Source organism: Camelus dromedarius, chromosome 5 (assembly GCF_036321535.1).
Source record: "Camelus dromedarius isolate mCamDro1 chromosome 5, mCamDro1.pat, whole genome shotgun sequence".
NCBI lineage: Eukaryota > Metazoa > Chordata > Mammalia > Artiodactyla > Camelidae > Camelus > Camelus dromedarius.
Window position 1 is genome coordinate 29,959,598 of NC_087440.1, and position 25,826 is coordinate 29,985,423.

The 25,826-nt window shown below is 43.3% G+C and overlaps 5 non-coding genes across 5 annotated transcripts; all 5 read right to left on the reverse strand.

The window, feature by feature from the left end:
* Window positions 1-5,278: 5,278 nt before the first annotated feature.
* Window positions 5,279-5,369, reverse strand: TRNAY-GUA (transfer RNA tyrosine (anticodon GUA)). The gene is given in 2 exon segments: window positions 5,279-5,314; window positions 5,333-5,369. It is a non-coding gene; the product is annotated as a tRNA-Tyr (tRNA).
* A 4,793-nt stretch (window positions 5,370-10,162) lies between these two features.
* On the reverse strand, window positions 10,163-10,252 carry TRNAY-GUA (transfer RNA tyrosine (anticodon GUA)). The gene is given in 2 exon segments: window positions 10,163-10,198; window positions 10,216-10,252. It is a non-coding gene; the product is annotated as a tRNA-Tyr (tRNA).
* A 476-nt stretch (window positions 10,253-10,728) lies between these two features.
* Window positions 10,729-10,818, reverse strand: TRNAY-GUA (transfer RNA tyrosine (anticodon GUA)). The gene is given in 2 exon segments: window positions 10,729-10,764; window positions 10,782-10,818. It is a non-coding gene; the product is annotated as a tRNA-Tyr (tRNA).
* A 3,551-nt stretch (window positions 10,819-14,369) lies between these two features.
* TRNAL-AAG (transfer RNA leucine (anticodon AAG)) lies at window positions 14,370-14,451 on the reverse strand. The gene has a single exon. It is a non-coding gene; the product is annotated as a tRNA-Leu (tRNA).
* Window positions 14,452-18,803: 4,352 nt separating this feature from the next.
* TRNAL-UAG (transfer RNA leucine (anticodon UAG)) lies at window positions 18,804-18,885 on the reverse strand. Its single transcript has one exon. It is a non-coding gene; the product is annotated as a tRNA-Leu (tRNA).
* Between the last annotated feature and the right edge of the window lie 6,941 nt (window positions 18,886-25,826).

Here is a 25,826-nt window from a genome sequence, read left to right on the forward strand (position 1 = left end):
AACAAAAGCAATGTTCAGAAAGAAATTTAGAGCTATAGTTGCATGTATTTAAAAAGATGTCAAGTCAGTAGCCTAATCTTCAATCTTAAGTTTGAATAAAAAAGTTCAAGAAGAAAAGTTTTAAGGAAAAAGAACAAACTAAACACAAAGCAAGCAGATGGAAGGAAATAATCAGGACTAGAGTGGAGATTATAAAAATGAGAACAAAAAATAGAATCAAAAAACCAAAATTCAGTTTTTGAAAAGATGAATAAAATTGACAAATCTTTAGCTTGACTGATGAAGAAAAAAAGAAAGAAAACTCAAATTTTCAAAATCAGGAATTAAAGTGGAGATGTTACTACCATCCTTACAGAAATAAAAAGGATTATAAGAGAATACTATGAACAATTGTATGCCAACAAATTAGATAACCTAGATGAAATGGACAAATTTTTAGAAACACACAAACTATCAAAACTGATTCAAAACTTTCTCAAAAAAATAGAAAATATGAACAGATCTATAGTGAGTAAAGAGATGAAATCAGTAATCAAAAACCTGTCAAAGAAAATTCCAGAATCAGATGGCTTCACTAAACATTGAAAGAAACTTCCACCAAATATTTAAAGAAAAAATTAACACCAACCCTTCTCAAACTCTTCCAGAAAATAGAGGAGGGAACACTTCCAAACTCCTTCTTTGAGGCCAGTGCTATTCTCACACCAAATTCAGATAAAAATATCACAACAAAACTGATGAAAGAAAAAGCATTTGAGATAGTTCCCAATTGTTTTCCTTATTAATTTGTAGACATTCTTTGTATATTTGGGGTATAAATCCTCTGTTGGCTATACAAATACATTCTCCCACTCTGTGGTAGGCCTCTTTACTCACTTAATAGAATTTTTTGAATGAGAAGATCTTAATTTTAATGTAGCTCAATTTATTATCTCTTTACATTTGTTTCTTTGTGTCTTGTTTAAGAAATGTTTGCCTAACTCAAGGTCCTCAAGGTATTCTCTTATTTTTTTAAGAAAATTTACTCTTTTACAATTCACAAATAGATTTATAATTAATCAGTTTTTATATGTGATATGTGCTTTGAAACAAGATTCATTTTCCCCCATTGTATTAGTTAAGTAATACATCATCACTAGTTGAAAAGACAATTATCTCCCCTGCAATGTAATCTTTGTCACACATCAGTGGCCAAGTGTGGGTCTGTTTCTAGACTGTACTGTTTCATTGTTATATTTATCTATCTTATATGATTACCATTCTGACTAAATTGTTGTAACTTCATAAAGATTCTTGGTGTCTGGTACAGTAAGTCCTCTCTATTTTTCCTTTCTAAGAGCCTATTAGCTATTTTCATCCTTTGCCTGCCCATATATGCTTTAGAACTGTCTTATGAAGTTGCTGTGGCCAATTGTGGAGTTTCAAGTAGATTTTAAGATGATAGATTATTTTGAGGAGATTTGACATTTTTACAATATTGAGCTTTTCAGTCTATAAACATGGACTGTCTTTCCATTTATGTAACTTTTTTCTTTAATTCTCCGTAATACTTTATATATTGTGCCTTGGGATTTTGCACATTGTAAAAGATGTATTCCTAGGTAATTCATTGTTTGATACTATGATAAAGATACTCTTTTAAAAATTTAATATTTGGGAGGTACAAACTATTGGGTGTAAGATAGGCTAAGGATGTATTGTACAACACAGAGAGTACAGCCAATATTTTGTAACTTTGTGAATAGAAAGTAACCTTTAAAATTGTATTAAAAAAGAAAAGGAGAAAATATTTAAAAATTTAACATTCTAACTATTCTAGTTGATGATGGCATATGGAAATATAACTAATCTTTGAATACTGGTCTCTGATACTGCAAATTTCTTAAAATCACCTATTATTTCTGGTAATACAGTTGTGTATTTCTTTTTTTATTCCCTCTCTCTTTTTTATTTTTATTTTTTTGGATTTACATGGTGAAGGTTTATTTCTTACCTATATTACAATCTTGTGGGCTGCAGCAATGGCTTAGAGATCCAGGATCCTCAACACGAGGCCCGCACAGTCACCGAGGATGAGAAGAGCATGGGGCAGGAATACGAGGACACTTAGACCACTTGTGCTAGTGTATCTCTGGCCAAAACTGGCCACCCGATCAATCTAACTGCTGTAGAGGCATTGTGGGGAGAGGAGCATGGCGTTGGTGAGCCCCCACAGCTTTAGCACAGGCAGAGGGAGAAGAGAAGCTGTTTGAGACCATCACTATTATTATCAAAAGTCATCCCACCCACCGGAGGGACAAACACCCAGCAGTGCATTTATTATCAGTCATTGGATCTTAAATCCTACAAACTGTACCAATAGCATCGTTACTTTGTGGATTTCTTTAAATTTCCTTTTTACACAATCATTTCTTTATTCTCACTTCTAATGAAAATCTTCAGTAAAATGTTGAATAGGCGATAGTGGGCATTTTAATTTTGTTTCAGTCTCAAACAGAAAACTAGTACCATTCCACTATTAACTATGTTGTTAAATACAACATGTAGTGAGGCTTTTTCTTTCTTGTAGATGCACTTCATCAATAAGTTGCCTTTTATTCCTGGTTTATTAATAATTTTATCATGAGAGATACCGAATTTTATTAAATGAATTTTCTTCACCTATTAAAATAGTCTTATTTTTTTCTTTTGGTCTGCTAGTGTGGTGAAGTTCACTGATTTTTCTAGCATTAAATCAATCCTACTTTCATCCAATAGTTCTGATTTTGTCAAATGTGTTATAATTTTTATATATGGTTCTATTTGATTTGCTAATGTTTTGTTTAGAATTTTTACATCCATGTTCATGAGTGAGACTGATCTATAATAATTCTTTTTCTTAATATTCTTGTCTGCTTTTGTTATGAAATTCATACTGGCTTTCTCATAAAATGAGTTATTTTCATATATGTGTACATTTTCTAGTTACTATCACTCTGGATTTTTATCTGTTATATATTTTGGGTAACTCCTGTCACCTTTGTTCTCTTTCCAATGTCATGAAGCAGATGTTTTCATATATTGTTCCAGCTTTCAGATTTCCTCAGTGATAGGGTTAATTTGAATATCTTACTGTGTGATTCCCAGCAGCTTCCTCATTTGCTTTTCATCACAGAAAACCATGGGCTCTTTATATGGAATCTGTCACCTCTGGTTGTTATCATCTTAGAATAAATTGTGGATTTAAGATTTTTCTTTCTTGGCATCAGCAGTGTTTCTGCCTTTACTGTCTGCTGGCCAAAACCAGGCAGCTGAAAAATGGATGTGCGTAGAAAATGACAGAAGGAGTGGAAATGGATGCAATGAAAATGATTGTGGAAGTGCAATGGCATCATGAACCTTTCTTCTGCTGGTCATTCTGGTAGAATAATGTACATATCAAGTGATAAAACCTCATAGAATAATGTACATATCAAGTGATAAAACCTCAGCACCTTCTCTGTGAAGACTCACAAGAGACGTTGAGAAATCTTTCCCTTGCTTTGGGGGTGAGCAGCAACTGGAACATCAGGAATATGATGAGATAAGATCAAACTCCATGCAGAATTATTTGTGCCTTCATTTCCTGCCAGGACTTCTCTGTATGCTCTAGTGATACCATTTTAGTTACACAAAAAGAGTCAACACTCTTTGGGTTCCTGTTTCTTTTCTAACTCTTCTGTATCCACTCCACTCACCTGATCACAGATCTACTACTCTTGTCCTAAAACTGAACTGACCACAAAGCACTGGCTCTACCAAGAGATCTTCCATATTTTCTACTTTACCCACCACCCCAGCCTGCATTAAAACTTCCCAAGATTGATTTTAGTTTTAGATTTACATGGAATATTCTTTTTACCTCAATTGCAGTTTTCAGCACTTTGTATCGCAACTGCCTTCTTCCATCTCTGTGTAACTTACAGTCAGAAATATTTCAAGGCAAGACTTACATTTTAACCTCTATAGCCCTGGTACAAGCACAACACCTGGGACAGCTTAGGTGCTTATTAAGTGGCTTGTGAGCAAAACATACCTGAATGCCAATCCTAAAAAGTGGCAACTCTATTGAGTCAACATGACCTGGTTGATGAGCTAAGAAGAGAATGCAGGATTTACTAGTCCCCTTGTTGATTAGTGTGTGCATTCATTCATAATTCTAAGAACACATTCTTAGTAAATAGGAAGAAATGTAAACGTAATAATGTAAGGGGGAGAATTACAGGATGCCCAGGAAAGACCTAATTCCTTCATTAGCCCTATTATGTTAATTTCTGCATGTGGTGACATTCGTAGCTGGGGTCTCTCTGTGGATACAGAGCAATCAAGTCTTTTATAGATCACCTGTCTGTGCCAAATGATATAAGCAGAATAGGAGATATTGTTGTTCATAAAATAGTAAAAAATCTACATAAAGCGCCAAGAAATACTGACTAGACAAATAAATCCGAAGATTCTTAGCAGAAAAAATCCAGAGATCACACTGATAGACCACCTAAATAGAACACGGGGAATAATAATCATTCATTAAATGACATAGACAAAACAGCTGCATATTTTGGCTTAAATGTCACTTAAAGGGCACACTAGTAACTTTACATTCTCAAAGGCAAATCCATGTTAAGAAGGTAACCATGAAAGTTTACTGCATAACTGGGTTTTAAAGATTATAGCTCACAGGCAAAATTTAAAAACCAAAAGAGAAACAAAACAAAACAAAAAACATTGAGGAAAAGAGACATATACATAAAATGACATGGAACGTTACAAAGATGCATGCCAGGGTTATCCGTGGCGAGCTTATTGGCCTATATGCCTGTGGACATACAGAATTTGCCATAAGTGGCTCTTCTGGGGCAACCTGTTTGACAGGGATCTGTCCGTGCTTAGAAAAGCTCTAGTGTCAGAGACAGCGCTTTGATAGGTAGGTGAGAGGGCTGTGGGCGAACAGAAGTGTAAAGGGCTTGGCAGTTTGTGGGGGCTGGCTGGTTGGGGCTGCCGGCTAAGGCAAAAGCAAGGTGGGCTGCTTTGCGCAGAAATGCATGGCTCCTTGGACTTCAAGAAGAGGCGAGTTATTCCCTTGGGAAGCACGCAGGTGGCTGTGATGGTGGCGCCAGAAGGGCCACTTCTCCTGGCTCTGTAGGGTGAGTTCTGATGCTTCCCTGGTGCAAGGGCTAATCTGCCGGGCAGAAGTGGCCCTGAGGGCTCGGCACCGGGAAGTGGGGGTCTTCATGATGGGGCAAAAAGCTTCACTGGCACTTCCTTCGAGCCGGAATCGAACCAGCGACCTAAGGATACCTACAAACGTCCTCGCCTACAGTCCTCCGCTCTACCAGCTGAGCTATCGAAGGGTGCACACCGGCAACCGCTGGGTCATTCCTTTTTGAGGAAATGAAGGCGGCCAAGACACTGAAAGACCCCGGGCGCAGCATGCCTTGGGGTGGTTGGAAGCCCCTCAGCAGGGAGCCGCGCACAGGCCGGGGCTCCTTGATGGACGGACATCCTGGGGCGGGGCTGCGATTTTTAAATGCTGGTCCTGGGCCTCTCCCTCTTGACTCATTTCCTCTCCCCGAGCCCTTTTCTGCAGAAAACAGCGGGACGACAGCCGTCGCTGAACAGAAAGCTGGTAAGAGGGTGAGGGGAGAGTGGCGTTAGCCACACAGATGCAGATGCTTGGGTGGGGCGGGGGCGGGCTTGCGGAGGAAAGCAGAGGGGGAGAGCGCACAACCACGCAGGCAGGGTCCGCTGAAGGGCTGTTGAGAAGTTTCGGAGCGCCGACTCCCGCCCCACCCCACCGCACACCTGCCCCCTGTTTCTAGTGCGCCCTCACCCCCGCCACTCAACCCCCGACCCGGAGCTGCTGCCCACTATGAACTAGGTGCACTTTTCCGCGCAGTGAGGGCTTCCTGGGAAGTGATAGGAAAGGATGTCAGGCTAGGTGGGGAGACCATCCCCATAGGAATCTAGACGCCCAGCCTGCTGCGGAACTGGATCCCCTCCTCTGTCCGCAGATCCGGATTCCTTTGGCAGAGGTGGCTGCTCAGTGAAGTAGCTCAAGATTCTGTGAGCTTTCTGGACAGGCACCAGAGATGAAGGGAGAGGGGCAGAGAGCACTGCTGTCCGGGGTTGGACCGCCTGCCCTGACTCCGAGTCTTTGACAAACGTTTCAAATCCCGTCTGGTGCATGCCCGCCTCCCCAAGACCGTTTCGCTCATCGACCCAGCACAGGTATCACAGAGACGCGGCAACCCACAACAAGTGACCAGACCTCCACTGCCTGTGTGGCTGTCCCAACGTAGGGAGTGACCCGCAGGTTTACACCTGCGAGGATGAGGGCTATCTCCGCGGAGGTCCCCTACCACTCGGTGTGATGTCCCAGATAGGAGGAGTGGACCGAGCCGGGGCTCACCCTGGTGCGTCCAAGTCACCAGAGTCCACCTCCCACCCATACACCCACTCCCCTACCCCTGTTATGTCTCCAAAGTGTCAAAGCTAGGTTCCCTAATCTGGACGCCTCCAATTCCCATGGGGGAGGGTGCGGGCACATCCAAGGAAACTCTTAGATTTTCTAAGTCTCAATTTTTATGTCTGTCTCCTTTTCCTTGTCTCTCTGTCAGAAGGAGCATGGGAATTGGTCCAGGCATTTTTACTACCATCATACAGAGCATGAGCAATTGTTGGTCTTTCAGAAAGAACTCAAAACTTCCTGAGCAAAAAGAACAAGGGCAAAGACAGGCAAAATCTGAAGTTATCCAGAGGCTATGGTCCTATTCACTGACGGACAGGAGACCTGAACTGGCCTCTGAAGTTTTTATGAGGCTATCAACCCCCCGCCCCCCGCCCCATGGCCATCTCTGGTTTCTTTTGTTCCTGCCAATGCCAGCCTCCCTCGAAGCAGGCCCACAATTGTCAAAGACTTGGAAAATCTCCGTGTGGCCTTCTGTCCTACAGTTGATAAAGTAGGGCATAGAAGAGGGTTTTCTGTCTCTGTAGGTCTATATATTTGTAGACCATGGGAGAAACACAGAAAGAAAGAGTGGGGGAGAGAGAGATAGTTGTAGGGAGAATTGGAAAGACAGAGAGATACAGAGACTGTAGCTGGGCTAGACAGAAAAGAGAGGACAGGGACCATCCTAAGAGGAGGCAGCATAGGAAACGGAGGTTGAGTGGGAGGGATTTCAAGAAGGATGCCTTGGTTACCAGTGACCGGTGTGGTGGTCTGCATGCTTGTCAGGCTCCAGGGCTTGTGGTGGGCAGCTACTGCGTGCCCACATGTTTGGCAGGGGTCTGTCCATGTTGAGCAAAGTGATGGTGGCAGAGCAGGCACAGCACTGGAAGGGGAGAGGTGGGTGAACAAAAGTTTAAAGGGCTTGGAAGGTTGTGGGAGTTATCTGGTTGGGGCTGGTGGCTGAGGCAGGAGCAAGGGGACTGTTTTGCGCTGAACGGTATGTATCCCCGGATTTCGGGAAGAAGGAGCAGGTGTGTTCCCAGGCAGGCAACTGCAGGAGCTATTCCAGCCAGTTTGGAGGGGGTTTCCTGGTTTTGTCCTGTGGGAATGAGAATGCTGGCCAAACTGTGTGGGCAGAGGTAGCTCTGGCTGGGCGTGGGGCACTGGGCACCTGGGGCTGACGGTCTTCATGATGGGGGGCAAAAACGGTCAAACACACCTCCTTCGAGCCGGAATCGAACCAGCGACCTAAGGATAAGCACACACGTCGGATCTACAGTCTTTCGCGCTACCAGCTGAGCTATCAAACGGTGCTTGAAAGGTTCTCTTCAGGTCCTTGGTTTTTGTGGAAATCACTGCGGTCAAGGTACTGAAAAGCACCGGGCAACATGCCTTGGGCTCGTTAGACACCACTTTGGCAAGGAGCTGTGCACGTGGACGGGAGCCCGTGGGCTGGCGATGTTTTAAATGCCTGGGTCGCCACCTGTTAGCTCATTTCCCTCTCCTCGAGCACTTTTCCGAAGGGACGGGCGGGACGACAGCCGTTGCTAGCCAGAAAACCTGTAGAGTGAGAGTAGGCAGGCTTTGGCGAAACTGATGAGAATGCGTGGGTTGGGTGGGGGCGAGCTTGCTGAGAAAAGCAGCGGAGAACAAACCGTGCGGCCAGGGTCCGCTAAAGGCCCCTGGAGGAGCCTCTAAGCGCCGTTCCCTTGTTCTGCGGCGCCCGTACCCCGCTACTCAACCCCCGACTCGGCGCTGCTGCCCGCTATGGACTAGGCTCACTTTTCCCCGCCGTGAGGCTTCCTGGGAAGTGATGGAGAAGGGATGTTGGGCCAGGTCGGGAGACCACCCCACCTGTACCAAGCCGCCTAGTCTGCTGCGGCCGGTCTGCGAAACTGGATCGCCTTCTCTGCCCACAGACCCGGATTTCTTTGGCAGAGGCGGCTGCTCAGTAAAGTAACTCAATATTCTGTGAGATTTCTGGACAGACACCAGAGATGAAGGGAGAGGGGCAGAGCACACCACTGTCAGGGTCTACCCAGCACAGGTCTCAGAGGCGCAGCAAGCCACACCCAAGTGACCAGCACTCAAACGCCTGTCACTAGGCACCCCTTGGAGTGGGAGGATGAGGGTCATTTCAGCAGAAGTCCTCTACTGCTCGCTGTGATGCCCCAGACAGGAGGAGTGGGCCATGTGGAGGGCTCACTCTGGCGTGCCCAGGTTACTAGAATCCACCTCCCACCCACACCTCCACCCCTTAACCCTTGAGGGTCATGCCCCTCAAGTACCAAAGCTAGGTTCCCCCTAACCTAGGCCCCTCCAATTCCCTTGGTGGGAAGGCCTTAGGTTCTGTCTTTGGTTCCTGTCCCCTGGTCTCCAGAGATGGTGGCATTCGAGACTGGAGACTCTCCATGGCTGCAGAGCAATAGGTTCCTCCTGAAGACCTCCTGTGGGACAGCAATGGCATCAACTCCCAGACCCCTAGAGACATGACAGCCCAGGATCAGCCCCTCTTAGTCAGCAGTGGGACAGCAGGAAAGACAGCGACCGCAGTGGGGAGACCTGGAACAGCTTGCCAGGAGAGGAAGATGTGTGGGGAAGCAGCCTCCATGCAGAAGCTGAACACGAACCAAAAAGGAGCTTGTGGGCTCAGGGGTCAAGGGAGGGCAGTGACTGGGCCCCAGGGACTTCAGAGAGCCACACTGCCATCACTGTGCCACTGACAGTCCTCTCTGTGTTGCTTTCCAACTGATGGCCTTCATGATGGGGCAAAGAAATTTGAAGTTTTCCAGAGGTTAAGACCCTGTTCTCTGATTGACAGGAGAACTGAACAGGCCTTTGAAGTTTTTATCCTGACTGTCAAGTCCCCTTCCCCCTGCCCTGGTGCCATTTGCTTCTGCCAATGCCAGCCTCCCTTGATGAAGGCGCACAACTGGCAATAGAGTGGAAAATCTCAGGGTGGCATTTCTGTCCAACAGTAGATAAAATGGGAGTGGAAGAGGGTTTTCTGTCCCACAGTAGATAAAATAGGAAATGGAAGAGAGTTTTCTGTCTCTGTAGGTCTATGTGTTTATAGATCATTCCAGACGAGTGGGAAGATGAGAGAGAGAGAAACAGAGAAACAGAGAGAAGCAGAGGCTGTAGTTGGGCTAGACAGAAGAGTGAAGTCAGGGGCCATCATAAGACCAGGCAGAGTAGGAAAGGGAGCTTGAGTGGGAGGGATTTCAAGGAGGATGCCTTGGTTGCCCCGGAGCTGTGTGATGGCCCCTATGCTTGTCAGGCTCCAGGGCTTGCGGTAGGCAGCTCCTGTGTGCCTTCGTGTTTGTGAGGGATCTTTCCACGTTGAGCAAAGTGGTGGTGGCAAAGTGGGTACTGCTCTCACTGGAGAAAGGTGGGAATAAAAGTGTAAAGGCTTGGGAGATCGGGGGTGGGGGGGTGGGTGGGCTGATTGGGGCTACCAGCTAAGAAGTTGTGCGGAAGGTCAGGGGTCTGTGGACTTTGAGAAGTAGGGACAGTTGTGTTCCTTGGTAATAGCTCACAGGTGACTGTGAGGGTTGCACCAGAAGAGCTTTCCAGGTTCTGTCCTAAGAGAGTTCAGATGCTGCCCTGCCACCCCTGCCGCAAGGGCCAACTTGCCAGAAAGAGGTGAGCGCCACGGTGGTGGTTTTGATGGGGCAAAAACTGTTGAAGGGCACCTCCTTCGAGCCGGAATCGAACCAGCGACCTAAGGATGTCTACACACACGATATCTACAGTCCTCCGCTCTACCAGCTGAGCTATCGAAGGGTGCACGAAAGCGAGGAGCTGAGTCTTTCATTTCAGTAGAAATAACAGAAGCCAAGGCACTGAAAGGACCCAGAGATTACAAGCCTTGGGTTGTTTGGAAGCTCCTCGGCAGGAAGCCGCACACGCGCCGGGGCTCCGTAGCCGTCGGGCATCCCCGGGCGGGGATTTTCAGAAATTCTGAGTTCTTGGTGCTACCCACTAAGGCAGGAGTAAGGAGAGAAGGGCTGTTTTGCGCTGAAGGGCATGTGTCAGTGGATTTCGGGGGAAAATACGGTAAGGTGTGTTCCCTGAGGAAAGCAGGGAGTTATCTGTGAGAGTAGCTCCGGAAAGTCCTTCCTGGCTTTACCCTGAGAGATAGAATGCTGGTCTGCTGCAGGGGCGAATTTGCGGGGCAGAGATAGCGCTGGGCGCGGGGAGGTAACTACCACGGGTTGGTGGGCTGGTGGTTTTCATGATGGGGTAAAAGCAGCGGCATTTCCTTCGAGCCGGAATCGAACCAGCGACCTAAGGATGTCTGGGAACATTTTCGCTACAGTCCTCCGCTCTACCAGCTGAGCTATCGAAGGGCGCACACTGGCTAGGGCTGGGTCATTTCTTTTTGTGGAAATGAAGGAAGCCAAGGCACTGGAAAGCCCCAGGGTCAGTATGACTTGGGTTGGTTGGAAGCCCCTCGGCAGGGAGCCGCGCACACGCCGGGGCTCCTTGGTGGACCAGCATACCGCGGCGGCGATTTTAAAATGATTCTCTAATAATATGAAACTTTATTATGTATCCACAAATTTATACCCAACAAAGTTAACATGAATTACTTTTTAGCATCTAGTACACAATACATATTGAATTTCCCTGATTTTCTTATAATAGCACTTAACAGGTTTTTAATCTAATCAGAACTGAAACAAATTTTATACATATATTTGCTTTAAGTCTCCTCTATCTCAGTCTCTCTCTTTCTCCTCTCTGTTCTCTCTGTTTCTCTGCCAGTCAGATATTAAAGAAACTGAATTACTTCTTGTGGACAATGTCAGTCTGATGCTCTTATTCTGCTCTCTCATTTCTTGAAAACGGAATATTAACTATAAAGGCTTCGTTAAATTCAGGTTAGAGTTTTTACAAAAGAACTTCACAAGCAGTCCCACATACTTCATATTTGGGCATCACCACAGGAGGCACATAAAATTTCAATTCTAAATGCTAATATTTCTCAGTAGGTTCACATCAATATAGCTCATTCCCTCCATTGTAATTTCCCCCATCAACCTATCACTAAATGATATTTTTGAATCAATGTCATTACTGCTTGAATTACTTTTTTAGGGGTTGCTAAATTATGATTTCCAATTCTATATTTCTTCCATATCCACTGGCTAGATTTCCTCTTCAAAGAACTTTTATTCACCAACTAGAGCTACTTGTCATCTTAAATAGAATTTGCATATAATGGGAAGGGACAATGCTTGATTCTTATCCATTATTGCAAAATTTTACAGTAAACAATTTTAACCCAGTTATCCCCACTGGTGATCAGTAAGTTGTTCTTCTTTCTGCATTTAAAAGATTATTATATGTTCTTATATTCAATGTATTGCAATCAGTTGCAGTAAACATTCAGCTTGGTGGTTGGTTTCTTCCATCTTTGGCCAATGTTGACTTCTGCAGATTTTTGACATAACTGAGTACTTTTCTTGCCAGCTCTTCATGTATGTTTCCTGCCCCAAACCTAAAATCAGCCACTCCTCTAAGAAGCTCTGGTTCTTTTTAATCAGAATGGTTTTTAAAGACCACGATATTTCAGTGATTTCATGAGGGAGAAGAGATTCTCTTTTCTGTAAATCATTTTCAAAAGGAATAATTAAAAATCTTCACACTGGTAATGTCACCCAATTAGAATGAAGTTCTCTCCCTCGTGAATCATACACTTTCTGTTGATTAAGATTTCTGTACCTTTTTGATACAATGGAGAAGTTTAAAGGGCAGATTATTCATATAAAAGACTCCAAACCGCTGGGAGTTGAACTCACAGTTCCAAAGAGACTGGAGCTCAAACCACTCCACCACTCCGCCTTACAATCAAACTTTTTCTTGATTACACTCCTCACATTTTGTGGACTAGATGAAAGATCGTTGGATTAAACATTTCCATTTGCTTGAGAAAAGCATTTTCAATCATTCTAGAAAGTGAACTTCCTGAGGACTTGGCCTTACCTGCTAGATCCAAGCTCAGTTCTTGGCAAATAGGCATTCACTGATTTGTTGAAGGCAAGTACCTTTTGATTCACATCACCTCCTACAAGCATTGAAGGGGAAAGCAGTAAGGAGGAGAAAGAAATGTCCTTTCCCACATGCCACCCACTCACCAAAACTTTAGCTCTCTAGATGAACTATTAGCATGACACTTGGAAACCTAAAAAGATCAAGGCAGACCCTCAGAGTGACCATGGGTATAAGGCAAGCCTTGCATCTACTCTCTTTCTTGTTCCCAGAACCTAAAATTTGTATTTGATACTGGGATCATAGTAGCAGCATCCTAGTGGGCTGTTGGGAATGATCCAGAAGAAGAGAGAAGAAACAACTGCCAAAAAGAATATTCTTGGGTAAGCAATAAAGGATGGCAACTAGTGCACAGTTGGGATGGCCTTAGCGAGGCTGTCATCCACAGTAACAGGAGGCATGAAAGTACTCCGACGCAGGTAGATGGGTGCCTTGTAGATGTTCTCCTGTGAATGCTGCTGTTTTCTCAGTGAAATAAAAGCTGAGAGGGAGAATATATGCTGAGGTATTGACACAAGAGAAGGAATGATAGAGTAGTCTTTAAAAATGGTACAGTGAAGAGATTGAGAAAAATAGTAAGGTTGTCTTGCAGACGTATTTGAGATTACTGTCATGAATTTAAATTGAGACCTGTTTAGCATCATTGGGTTTCCCTTTATTCTAGTTCAGCTAGGTGAGTGCAGGGACTGAATGCTTATGTTAAACAAGGATTGCGATTTTGTGAGTGAGTTTTCCTAAGCAAAAGAGGGGCAACAACATGCACACCTCTAAATGGAGAATTCAAGCTCCTGGTGATTCTTATAAGGACTTGGGCCACATTCATTCCTTCACCACTTCCTGAAATAAAATTTCTCTCCTTTGCCTAAAGGTGCTCACTCCTTCCTGGCCTCTCCAAAGAGACACTGAGAAAGATGCAACACTCAGATTCAACCTGGGATGCAGTGGACATCAAAATTCCACCCTTTCACTCTCCGGGACCCAAACTATGGGCACAGATCCAGAAATACATTGTACTTACAGTTCATTAGGGGAAAATGCCTAATAGTAGTTCAGATTATGGGTTAAAACATTCTTGGGCTCTTTGAGAGCAAGCTGTAGGAGCAGTAAGCTTAATTTTCCAAGTTAGTTGTCAAAGATCCTTGACTCGAGTCTGCAAGAATTGAAACACCCCCATCCTCCTGTGAGCATTGCCTTCTTGCTGAGCCACATCCTCTGGACAGTCTCATTCAGAACCTCTCCTTCTTTCTCGCTTCCTGGTAGAGAAAGATGCAGAGGCAAGAGAGACTAGAAATGGGTCTTGGGCTTGGCCTGAGCAAACAGACCAGTGGCGAAACAAGGACCCGAAGAGCTGACTCTAAAGTCACTGCTGTACTCCAGCGACAGGACAGACCCCAGGGCGTCCAGTGCTCTTGCCAAAGGAGTTGCCTCTTGAAGTTTGCCCATAGACTGACCGCAAAGCTGCTGTGAGTTTTCATATATGAGAAGAAAGAAATGTAAAAAATATAAACAAACAAAACCCCACTCCTTGTCCTTTCCCAGACTTTTTAATCAATCCTCTGTCGCGTGTGACAGCTTCCTCTTCTGCATATGAAGTCTTAAAAGTTCTGCTTCTTACCGACCCCTATCCTTCTGGTGAACTGCACCCTTGAAGACTTACCAAAACGTTACTAATTGGCAACGCTTTCTCGGGCCTTCTCTGGCCAGAAAATGGGAACCCACTGGACTTGGACCTGAACTTCACTCTTGCACAAAAGACTAGTCACTCATCAGTCCCAGCTGAATGCTAGGCTAGTACTCACAACTGTCCCATTTAGACCCTGGTTCTGCAGCTGGCAAAACGACTTATTGGCAGCGGTGGGATTCGAACCCACGCCCCCGAAGAGACTGGAGCCTTAATCCAGCGCCTTAGACCGCTCGGCCACGCTACCACCTGTAAACAAGCCTGTCTCTACTCTTTGTGATGGTATCTACTTTCTGTTACCTCTCAGCTCTGTTTTATATCATGTGTTCTCGGAGTATTAATTTCAAACATCATCTAAGAGCAAGTGAAGGAAGGGTTCAAGGAACATCAGAGGTTTTTTCATCTGCCGCGCAGCGCTTAAAGGGGAAGAACTTAGTGAATGAATAAGTGAGTAATGAGTAAATGAAATCTGTACCACACACTAGGCTGTGGGTCTTCTGCAGGTGTCACTACGTTTTGTTTTTGTTGGCTTCCTCTCAGTCTCGCCGCAAATTTCTTAGGGAGATAAACGAACGGTGAAGCTAATTAAAGCCACAAAAATCCCAGCTTTGAAGGAGCATGACTTATCGAAAGGAGTTTTGGAGCATTTGCACATAAATGCGTGAGCACCTACTTAAAGCTGGAATCTAACCAACAACCTAAAGTTGCGGATGGAACTTTACAGTCCCCCCTTTTACCAGCTGAGACATCAAAGAATGCACTCATACGGTTCCGCTGAATTATGTCTTCAAGAAGCCTCTCATACGATTTTACACTCTGTTCCTAAGACACCTGGGGATGTCTTCTTTCTGCTCTCATGGAGAGAGAGCTGATGCTTACACTGTTTGAATTTGACAGTTTTAGGACCTTAGAGGTCTCCCAGGTCTCCACCTTGACATCTCTGCCTTGCAAATCCACCCTCGGAGTCTTCGCTTGCTGCTCCGGGGAATTGTGCGAGGAAAGGTCTAGGAGAGTAGAAGGCAGCCTTCAAGTTCCCTGGTGACAAACTCTGCCCCCCTGGCGGAATCGTCAACACACCACCAAAAGCTATGCCCAGGTCCTCCCGAAGGAGCTCCGTCTCTAGGCCTTCCTCCTAGCTCAGTGTCACAACGTGCTCATTTCTTCGAGAAAAACGTTTTGTCGATAGAAGTCCTGCAGCTCCACAGAGGCCAGACTGGGGTTTCCAATCCCTGACCCTGCCCTCTTCCACCGGATGGTTTTCATTATAACAGAATATTCTGTCCTCGTTCACAGATCGCCTTCATTTGATAGCTGACGCCATTTTTCAAAAGATCATTCGGGCTCCTTCTGGTTTTTAACTCAGCATATCACATCAAAATAATAATTAAATTCCTAGAGCAGCAGTTCTCAGCCCTGGTTGTTCATCAGAATCATGTGAGGAAACTTGAAAATTCCGATGTCGAAGCCGCACCCTAGACCAGTTATATCAGAATCTCTGCGGGTGGTATCCCAGCATCAGCGTTTTATAAAGTTTCCCAAGGACAGCTAACATTAAAAAAAAAAAAAAAAAAAAAAAGACAAAAACAAAAAATCAATGCAAGAGGGTATTCTAACAAGTCTGTTCTATTTCTTTTAAGGACATCTCACTTGTCCTGCCTGTCAAGTCAAAATAAGCTTAGCCAGCAGCTGTTTCTCTGGACACGTGCTGGGACACAGCCAAGAAAGGTCATCACTGGGTTCAGTGCCTGGGTGGCAGTCTCCAAATGCCGCCGCTTGGCTGCCATTGCCAGACCATGGAAAAGATGGTGTGCCGGAACGATGTGAGGATGTTCGTAGATTACAAAGAGGAACCACATATAAGAAGGGCTCTTCACTAATCCTTCTATAAATTCCTCTGTCTTTCAGTCCCGTTCTTTGACACATCTCAGGATGATCCAGGGCTTCTAACTCTACCTTATTCCCACCCACACACCTGGGGTGAGCTCTGGACTGAAAGCTTTAGTGCTAGGAGCAAATACATCCCTGAAATGACACCTGAGAATAGGTTTTCCTGGTTCATAACTGCACGGATCCTGAATTGTTCATTTAATCGTCAGAGGCTGATTTAATCAACATAGTCTCAAAGTGTTGGCTTCTCCTTGACCTCTGACAAAGCTTATAGAAGAGATGAGACAGAGATGTCACTCCCAGAGCCACTGCACTCTTCCCAAAGTTTCCTCCCAGGAATTGGGGAGAGTGTTGGAGAGGGCTAATCTTGGGGGAAGGTCTAGCACCAGTCTCAGAGATGTCTGCACCAACACTAGAGACTTTCTAAGTTAGGAGAGACATGAGGTTGTTGTGGGTATTGTGCTGGACAAATCAAGTGTGTGAGGGTGGTGGCCTGGTATACCAGGGTCTTCCTCCAGACTCAACTGCACAGGCAACAGTCACACAGATTGTGTTTCTGTTCTGTCTGGTGACTTGTCTTCCAGCGTGGTGGACTTGGGAGGGTGAGATGCAATTAATTGGGACTAGGAACAACTATCTTCTATTTCTTTGTCCCAGTTTTGTTGGTTGTGGATCAACAAAATGAAAGTCTCTCTTAGAAGAACACAATAAGGAGATGCTGTAACTCAGGTTAATGCACCAGGCAGGAGCTAAGATGTCAAGTCCCCATGAGGCCTTAATTGTTGCACTTTTTATATGCTGTCACTTAATAATCAGACCAAGAAAACTTCTCTGGTGAATTTTAATAAACATTTCAGGGAGAAATAATGCCATTTAATGTTCGTGAATGAGAAGATTCAATATTGTTAAGATATCAATTATCCCTAAATTGATTTATAGGTTCAATGCAATCCAAATCAAAATAACAAGTTTGTTTTTGTTTTTGCTTTTCAAAAAATGACCAGTTGATTCCAAATTCATATGGAAATTCAAAGACATAGCATGCCCCAAACAACTTTGAAAAGAAAAACGAAGTTGGAGGACTCATTCTGCCTGACATCAAGCTGCTATAATTAAGACTGTAGTATTGGCATTAAGATACAAAAAACATATCTATGGGACAGGAGTACACATGTATTTCAACTAGCTGTTGACAAAATTTCAAAGATGATTCAGTAGGGAAAGAGTCTTTTCAATGAATGATTTTTTTTAAAAAGTAATTTGAAAAAAATTTTTGACCCCTACTTCACACTGGATAAAAAATTAACTCAAAATGGATCATAAGTCAAAACTATAAAATATTTAGAATAAAATTTTTGTCAACTTGTGCTGGGGAAGATTTCTTAGATGCAATATTAAAAGCATGATTCATAAAAGAAAAGCATGATAAATTGTACTTCATAAAGTTAAGATCCTCTGCCCTTCATAAGTCTTTAGGGAGGATTTTGCCTCCTAGGGGACATTTGACAATGTCTGGAGATACTTTCAGTTATCACAACTGGTATGATACCACTGGTATCTACTGGGTAAATGCAAGGGATGCTGCTAAACATCCTACAATACATATGCCAAGCCCCCACAGTTAAGAGCAATCCAAAATGTCACTATCATAGAGGATGACTAGAGTAACAAGCCACATGGACAAATTTATCTCATCTCCTTTAGGGCACAGGTCAGTCAGGGCCATCACCACCTACTAAAATGAACCGATGACTCCTTTTCAAAGGCTTGAGGAAGGGACAACGCCTAGATTCAAACCTGGGTGCAAACCATGCCCAAAACACCCTTTGGGTACCAAAGGCAGTGCACATAGGGCAAGAAAGGCATTGCCCTCAAAGATCAGAAAATGAGAATGTTCCTTAAAGAGCTCAAATTTTGACTTTGAGCCCATCCTGGGACACTTTGCGGGCTGGACGGGGAGTCAGAGTAGTCTTCCTTGACTGGTTCAAGCCTGGGTATTGAATTACTCCCCGGGCTGGTGAGAAGTAGCCTCCCTCGGCGATTCCCTTCCTGCTTTCTACTTTCCTGGCCTGCTGGTAGACCTGGAGGAGGAGACGGAAAAAGAAAGTGTGGGTGAGGGAGCGGGTGCTGTAGTAGCAGGGAGACCAGCGGCAGGGGGAGAAATGCGGAACATTCTGTAGGAAATAGTAGGTGTCCGAGAGGCGGTCAGCAGCAGGGGCTAGCACACTTTCCGCAATGCGCGCAACTGCTCGAATTTTTCCGGTTTAATACTTAGGAGCAAATGCTGAGACAAAGTCTCATTTCACCCCCTGCTTCCCTCAGTGACCCACCCCACCTCACCCCACCCGTTTATAGGACACATGCACTTTCAAGGTTATTTCAAGGTTTCAAGGCTCTCCACCTCTCCTCTCTCAACTTGAATGCCCCAGCTTAAATGCCATCCCTCTGGCAAGTCCTTATCCGCTCCCTTCCAAACAGAACCTTCCAAACAGAATCCTTCCAAACAGAACAGAAGATCGGGAGGACTGGGTCTTTTCAGTGGTCTGAGCATCTGTATGACTTGCTATCTCCCTAAAGGTAAACTGTGAGCCATTCATTCACTGATTCTCCCAGTCCAGAAAATCCAGATATTAGATCAAATCCCTTATGGATTTACAGAACTTTTATTTACAGATACGGGCCATGATCACTTACCGTTAAGAAACAAAACCTTGGCAGCGGTGGGACTCGAACCCACGCCTCCGAAGAGACTGGAGCCTAAATCCAGCGCCTTAGACCGCTCGGCCACGCTACCAAGCCTACGGCACAAAATTTCCTACACTTGGCTAGTTATACCTTTCTGCCCTTTTTTTCAGCATTGTCCTCTGCTCCCGGACCAGAAACCATGAGTCTAGGTATTACCAAAGCACCCTAAAGAGAGTTCTTCCCTCCCTTCTGTGCTTTACTGGGACTCTCTTCTCACTTTAAGAACTAAAAGGGAAGAGCCTTCAAAGCAAAATATCCGTTCCAGAAGCGCAGCTCTTAGGATCTAGAATGTAACAACTTTCCGAAGACAGGGATCGCATCAGCTTCCACCTGGCGCCCAGTTAGCGCTGGAAAACGGTCGAAAGGGCGAATGAACTCCTTGGTCTAGACTCCAGATCGCTTGCGGATAGTGGTGGTGGTAGCGGTGGAGTAACAGCAAAGCTGTCTTTCCCTGTCCACCCCACCGCGCGCTTCAATTCTTGACTAAATTTTGAGTCTGATATTTTCCGATTCTGAAGCCAGGAGACGAGTCTTCGAGCCTCCAGGAAGCATAGACCGTGAGTTAAAGAATCAAGAAAAGAAAAGCTTCTCTCCTAGTTCCATTTTGCTCGTTGTGACGGAAAGCGCAATTAGCGGACGCCAATCAATGTCCACTCAATTGTGTCTGCCTGAGCAGGGTCTGCGGAATCTTCCTGCCCAACTCCGCCTGCCGGAAGGGAAGGCTGTCTTTTAGGTTGGATCGTTCTTGCTTCCAGGGAGCCTCTAGTCCCTTTCTTTGGAACATATATCTTTGCGTCTCCCAGAGGAGTCCCCTTTCTCCTGCGCAGTCGTAGCTACTTGGCGGCTCTTATTAATGGGGACTACGGAAGGAGATGTGGCCTGAGACTCCCTTTCCTGGGGACTGAGCCCAGATTCTGAGCCTCGGCTGGTGATCGAGGCACCCAGGATGCCTGAGAACTCTGCATACCCGAGAACTCTGCATGCCCCTGCTCCTCATCCTACCTAGAAGTCCAAGCCTGCAGACCACTGGAGAGGAGCCTGGGAACAGGCCCAGAATGGGCGAGAGAATTAGATTTATACTGTCACCCCTCTTGGCACAGAGAGGAGTAGCCACACTTCAGTTCTCCAAATGTTAGAACATTTGTCTTGGGTCCACCAAACTTGCTTTCATGTTCTCCCATGTGAAAAGAAACTCTTGTTCCTTTTAATTACAACGAAGTGAAACTTACAGAACGCCAGGATGCTGATGTGTCTCCTTTGCTAGTGTGTGGCAGTAGCCGAAAATTAATTCACAACTATTGCCTAGACTTGCAGGAAAGAAACAGATGACTGAGCAAAAGGTCAGGTGATATGGTTAGGGGATGTTTGGGCCAATTTTCTGCCTTCTAAGTGTAGAAATTGTGGCTCCCTGGTGACATCCAATCTTCACTTGATAGAATTAAAGCTATTTGAGGGGCAAATTTCCTCCAAGAGCTTTAAACAGGGGTGTTGTATATATGTTAATCTTCTATACTTCCCTCTCTCTTGCAAATGTACAGTCTGTGTCAGTGAAGAAGCACCCAGACCTGGCTTACTTTCTTAAGAATAGACAATTGTCACTGTCTCTTAACTTCTGATGGTTCCCATGAGAAGGGAAAATTAATCCCATGGTGGTGCTGGAGGTTCTTAGGACACATAAAGAGGATTCTCTCAGAGCCTCCTGTAAAATTCTGTGCTATTTGTTATCAGTGGAAGTGTGTCTCCCCCAAAAAGACATATGGAAGTCTAATCCCCAGTGCCCCATTACTTGACCTTATTTGGAAATAAGGTATTTACAGAAGTAATCAAGTTAAAATGAGGTCATTAGAGTGGGTCCTAATCCAATATGACTGATGTCCTTATAAAAAGGGGAAATTTGGGCACAGAGACAGAGATCTCTTCCTGAATTCCTATAAGTTTCAACATAAAAGTGAAGAGAACAGGGACTGGAGGAAGACTGCAAACTCAGATCTTCTGTGGGATCTGTGTAAAAGAATCTCAGTGTATTTTCGAGGGTGATAGAAGTAGGTATATGAGGGCTAGATTTCCCTAACGGTGTGAAGAGCGATCACTGGAGAGGGAGATACTTCCAGTGGCAGAGCAGTGGCTCTCAAACTTTAGCATGCATCGCAGTCTCCTGGAGGGCTTTTTAAAAGACAGATTGCTGGACTCAACTCTTGACATTTCTGATTTAGAAGCTCAGGGACCTGAAAATGTACATTTCTAACAGGTTGCTAGGTGATGTGGATGCTGCAGATCCAGGGACCATGCTTTGAGAAAAACTGCAGCAGAGATCAGTTTTGTATTTTGGAATTCTAATAGAAATGAGTCAAAGATCTGCAGTGTCCAGGGAAGAGAGATGTGCTCAGTGGGGTAGCAGTGAGAAAGAATGAGAGGCCTCAGTTATAAATGAGAGGGAAACACCTGGCAAAATAGTGAAGACTATTGTTAAAGACAAGGAAAAGGTCCTTCCAATATTGGGGAACAGTATCAATCACTCTACAACTCTTAGGACATAGATAGAATGTGGACTCAAGAATGCCCAGCACTAGAAACACTAGTGGTCTCAAATGAACTACACAAAAATGGAATCAATGGTGCTATCTTCTGAGGTCTCTGACCACATTTATTTGTATTGGTGGGCATGACATAATGACAGGTGAGCGTGCAGGAGAAACTAAGAGAAATGCTTGCACCCTTACCCTCTCCTGGGCCACATGGGAGGCTCTGCACATGTCCACATTAACCAACTGAGGTCACCCTGGAAACTTGCTGCCAGGAATCTTTCTCATCTGTGAAAGAACTACAGAAACTTGAAGCCTGGAAAGTCTGCGGTCCAGAAACAATGCACCTGCAAGATCTCAGTCCAAGAATAGGGAATCTCATCTACTACTGTGTGGCTTCTTTTTTGTTTGACCCTCAAAAATAGAATGCTTTTAGGCAAAGAGGGTATAGCTCAGTAGTAGAGATGCATGCATGCCTAGCACGCAGGAGGTCTTGGGTTCAATCCCCAGTACTTCCACGAAATACAAATAAATAAGCCTGACTACCACCCCCAAACAGTACTTGGAGAGACTTACTATTGTCTCTCTATGACTATGGGGGTAGAAATCCTACAAATGTACTCTGTATTGACAGAAACCGAACAAATTATAAACACTTGATATTTAGGGTCTGTTTCCCTTGATCATTCTAAGTTGAAGTGTATTTTTCATCCTGTCCATTTTTCCAGCTTGAACAAGGTGGAGTTCATACCCTTGACAGTAGTATGCAAAATATCTGCATTCACCTTTGAACCTTAGAGACCTAAGTATATAGAGAACATGGATGCTACAGTCCTCCATTCTATCAACTGAGTGATTGAAGTATGCATGGTAAAATTTATTTGAAATTTCTTTTTTTAGGAATCTATCCAATTACCTCTGAATACCAGGCATTGGTTACTGTGTTTATCAAATCTTCGATGTCCTCACTGAACATTGTGTCTATTTGTTTAACACTTAGTGAGAGAGGATTGTTCAAATATCAGTGATGATCGTATGTCTTTATATTTCTTCTCTTAGTTCTGTCAACTTTGTTTCTTATCTTTTGAAGGCTTGTTATTAGATACATAGAAATTCAAGAATATTGTGCAGCGGGAGTTAAATAGAATTTAACAGGTTGCTAGGTGATGTGGATGTTGCAGATCCAGGGACCATGCTTTGAGAAACACTGCAGCAGAGGGCAGTTTTAAGTTCAGAGCAAAACTGAATAGAAAGTGCGTAGAGTTCTGGTATATCTCCTGCTCCCATACATGAACAGCCTCCTCCACCATCAACATCCCACACCAGAGTGGTACAGAATGGTACATTTGTTACAATCAATGAATCACATTGATACATCACTATCGCTCAAAACCATAGTTTACATTAGGGGGTCATTCTTGGTGTTGCAAATTTTTTGAGGTCTGACAAATATATGACATGTATACATCATATCAAAAAGAGCAGTTTCACTGCCCTAAAAATCCTCTGTGTTCTGACTATCCATCCCTCCCTCTCCTCTGACCCTTGGCAACCAGTGACTTTTTGCCTTGTCCATAGTTTTGCCTTTTTCAGATTGTCATATAGTTGGAATCATACAGAGTGAAACCTTTCAGATGAGCTTCTTTCACTTAGTAATATGCACTTGAGTTTCTTGTCTCAGTAATCTCAGGCTGCCATACAAAATACCATAGTCTGGGTCACTTAAACAACAGAAATTTATCTTCTTATATTTCTGAAGGCTGGACGTCCAGGCTCAGGAGGCTAACATAGTTGGATTCTGGTGAGAACTCTCCTCTTGGCTAATGGGCAAGCACTTTCTCACTGTGTCCTCACTTGGCAGAGAGAGAGAAAGAGAAAGCAAGCTCTCTGGTGTTTCTTCTTGTAAGGATATTAATCCCATCATGAGGGCCCCATCCTCATGACCTCATCTAACCCTAAGTACCCCACAAAGATACCATTTCCAAATATCGTCACATTGGGAACTAGGGCTTCAACATATGAATTTGGGGGAAACATAGGCATTTAGTCCATAACAGTTCGTCCATGTCTTTTCATGGCTTGATTGATTGTGCTATAGCTCTTAGGGTTGAATAATAGTCCTTCGCATGGATGCACCACAGGGAATATTTTGAATTGACCCTCTTATAATCATGAAATATTCCTCCATATTTCATATAGTACTTCTCATCTTAAATGATCTGTTGCCTGATATTACATAACTACATCAGGTTTTTTCTTTTAAAGAGTTTTTATAGTATGCTTTTTCCATTTTTTACTTGCAGCCTATCTGTGTGATGGGAAAAATTTTCAAATATTGAGGCATAAGGAAGTCATCCTAGCTTATACATGATTTGGCTTAAACTTTATGCTAATTAAAAGAGCCTGTCTATGATTTGTCAAACATGCATTGTACATCTCCTTTAACCATTAAAGAAAAGAATGCATTTTAAAATAAAAATGAAGTAACTGTGGCTTAGGCATTCAAAATGGAGGTGGGTGGACATTGTGGATGTGGTTTCGGACACATTCCTGCATCACCGAGAACTTGAGTTTTCTGAACTTTATTGGACTCAAGGACACCATCAGCCGTTCTCAAAGCAATATCTGCTAGCAGCTGCCAGCTGTAACCTGATGATCAAGTTCTCCTCTTGTAACTCAACAACCATTTTGGACCCCAACCAATCCTTTCCTAACAAGCACCCTTACTTCTTGCCAGCTCCAATCGTAAATCTTGACAAACAACTTATGTAATTTTGTAGTTTTTGCCTGTGTAGCCTCCCCTATTTTGTAGTCTGGCAGAATACAATTCAAATGCTTCTTGAGTCTGTGTCTCCTGGGGGTATAGTCCTCAGTTTGATTCAAATAAAATAATTTTCTATTGCTATTGTTCATTGTTTACTGATTATCTCTGTCAACATGTGTCTTTACATTTAAAATGTGTTTTCTAGAACAGCATAGAGTTGGTTCTTATTTTTACTCCATCTAACATTTTTTTCTTTTAACTACGATATTTTTTCCATTTACATTAAATGTAATTTCTGATATAGATGAGGTTAAGTCTACCAGTTGCTATATATTGCTTTCTATTGTTCCCACCAATACTTTTAAAAAACAACTTTATTGACGTATGATTTACATACCTTAAATTCATCTTTTTAGGTGTACAATTCAATAATTATTTTAGTAAATTTACCAAGTTGTGCAACCATCACAATAATCAAGGTTTAAAACATTTGCATCATCACAATAACATCCCTCTTTAACTGTTTGTTTGTTTGTTTGTTTGTTTATTCCTTGTTAACCAAGAACTCCAGGACCAGAGACCTGGTTGAGGCAAAAAAAAAAAAAAAAAAAAAAAAAAAAAAAAAGAAAAGAAAAAAAAAAAGAAATGCTTTTATTTGGGATTTGTTAGGACTGCAACCCAGGAAGCACAAATACAAGGAAACACTTGAGTTGTGTTCCATTGGATTACAAAATAAGGAAAGTTTACAAAGGCAAAACAAAAAAAGATAAGGTTACAAAAATTATTTGTCAAGAATTAGAAGTAGTAATAGTGCTTATTAAGCAAGGATTGGTTCAGGTTTGAAATGATTACATAGTTGTGAAATGGTGGGGAGCATTTTGAAACTATAAGGTTGCAGCTAGCAGATGTTAGCAGATATTGCTTTGAAAATGGCTAGTGGTTTCATTGCGTTTGATACAGTTCAGGAAGTTCAAGCTCTCAATGATTCAGGAAAGTATGTCAAACCATATCCACAATGGACACCTGGCTTCGTTTTGGATGCCTGAACCATAGTTACTCCATTTTGATTTTTAAATGATCTCATATATATCATCAACAGCCTTTTCTGCCTTTCTTCATATTAAACAAGCACTTTTATCATTTCATTTATCTCCTCCATTTTGTTTTACTTTTATCATTCTTTAATATCTTAATCTTAAATTTACAAAAAGCATCATTTTCTTATTATAGTCTACATGAGATTAGCATTTTATCATATCCAAGACAATGCAAGAAACTTACATACAAGAAACATGTTGCAGATGGCAAAATTTCCTTTTTATTAAGGTTGAATAATATTTCATTGTATACATGTATACCTCATTTTCCTTATCCATCGACAAGCATTTAGGTTGTTTCCATATCTTGGCTACTAAGGATATTTCTGCAATAAACATAGGGCTGCAGAAATCTCTTTGAGATACTGATTTCATTTCCTTTGGATAAAAACCCAGAAATGGGATTGCAAGGTCACAAGGTAGTTTTATTGTTAGTTTTTATCAGGAAACTTCGTAACTATTTCCATAATGGTTCCACCAATTAACATCCCAACCAAAGTGCACAATGGTTTCCTTTTCTCCATATTCTCACTAACACTTGTTATCTTTTATCTTTTTGATAATAATCATTCTAGCAGGTGTGAGGTGATGTCTCATGGTGGTATTG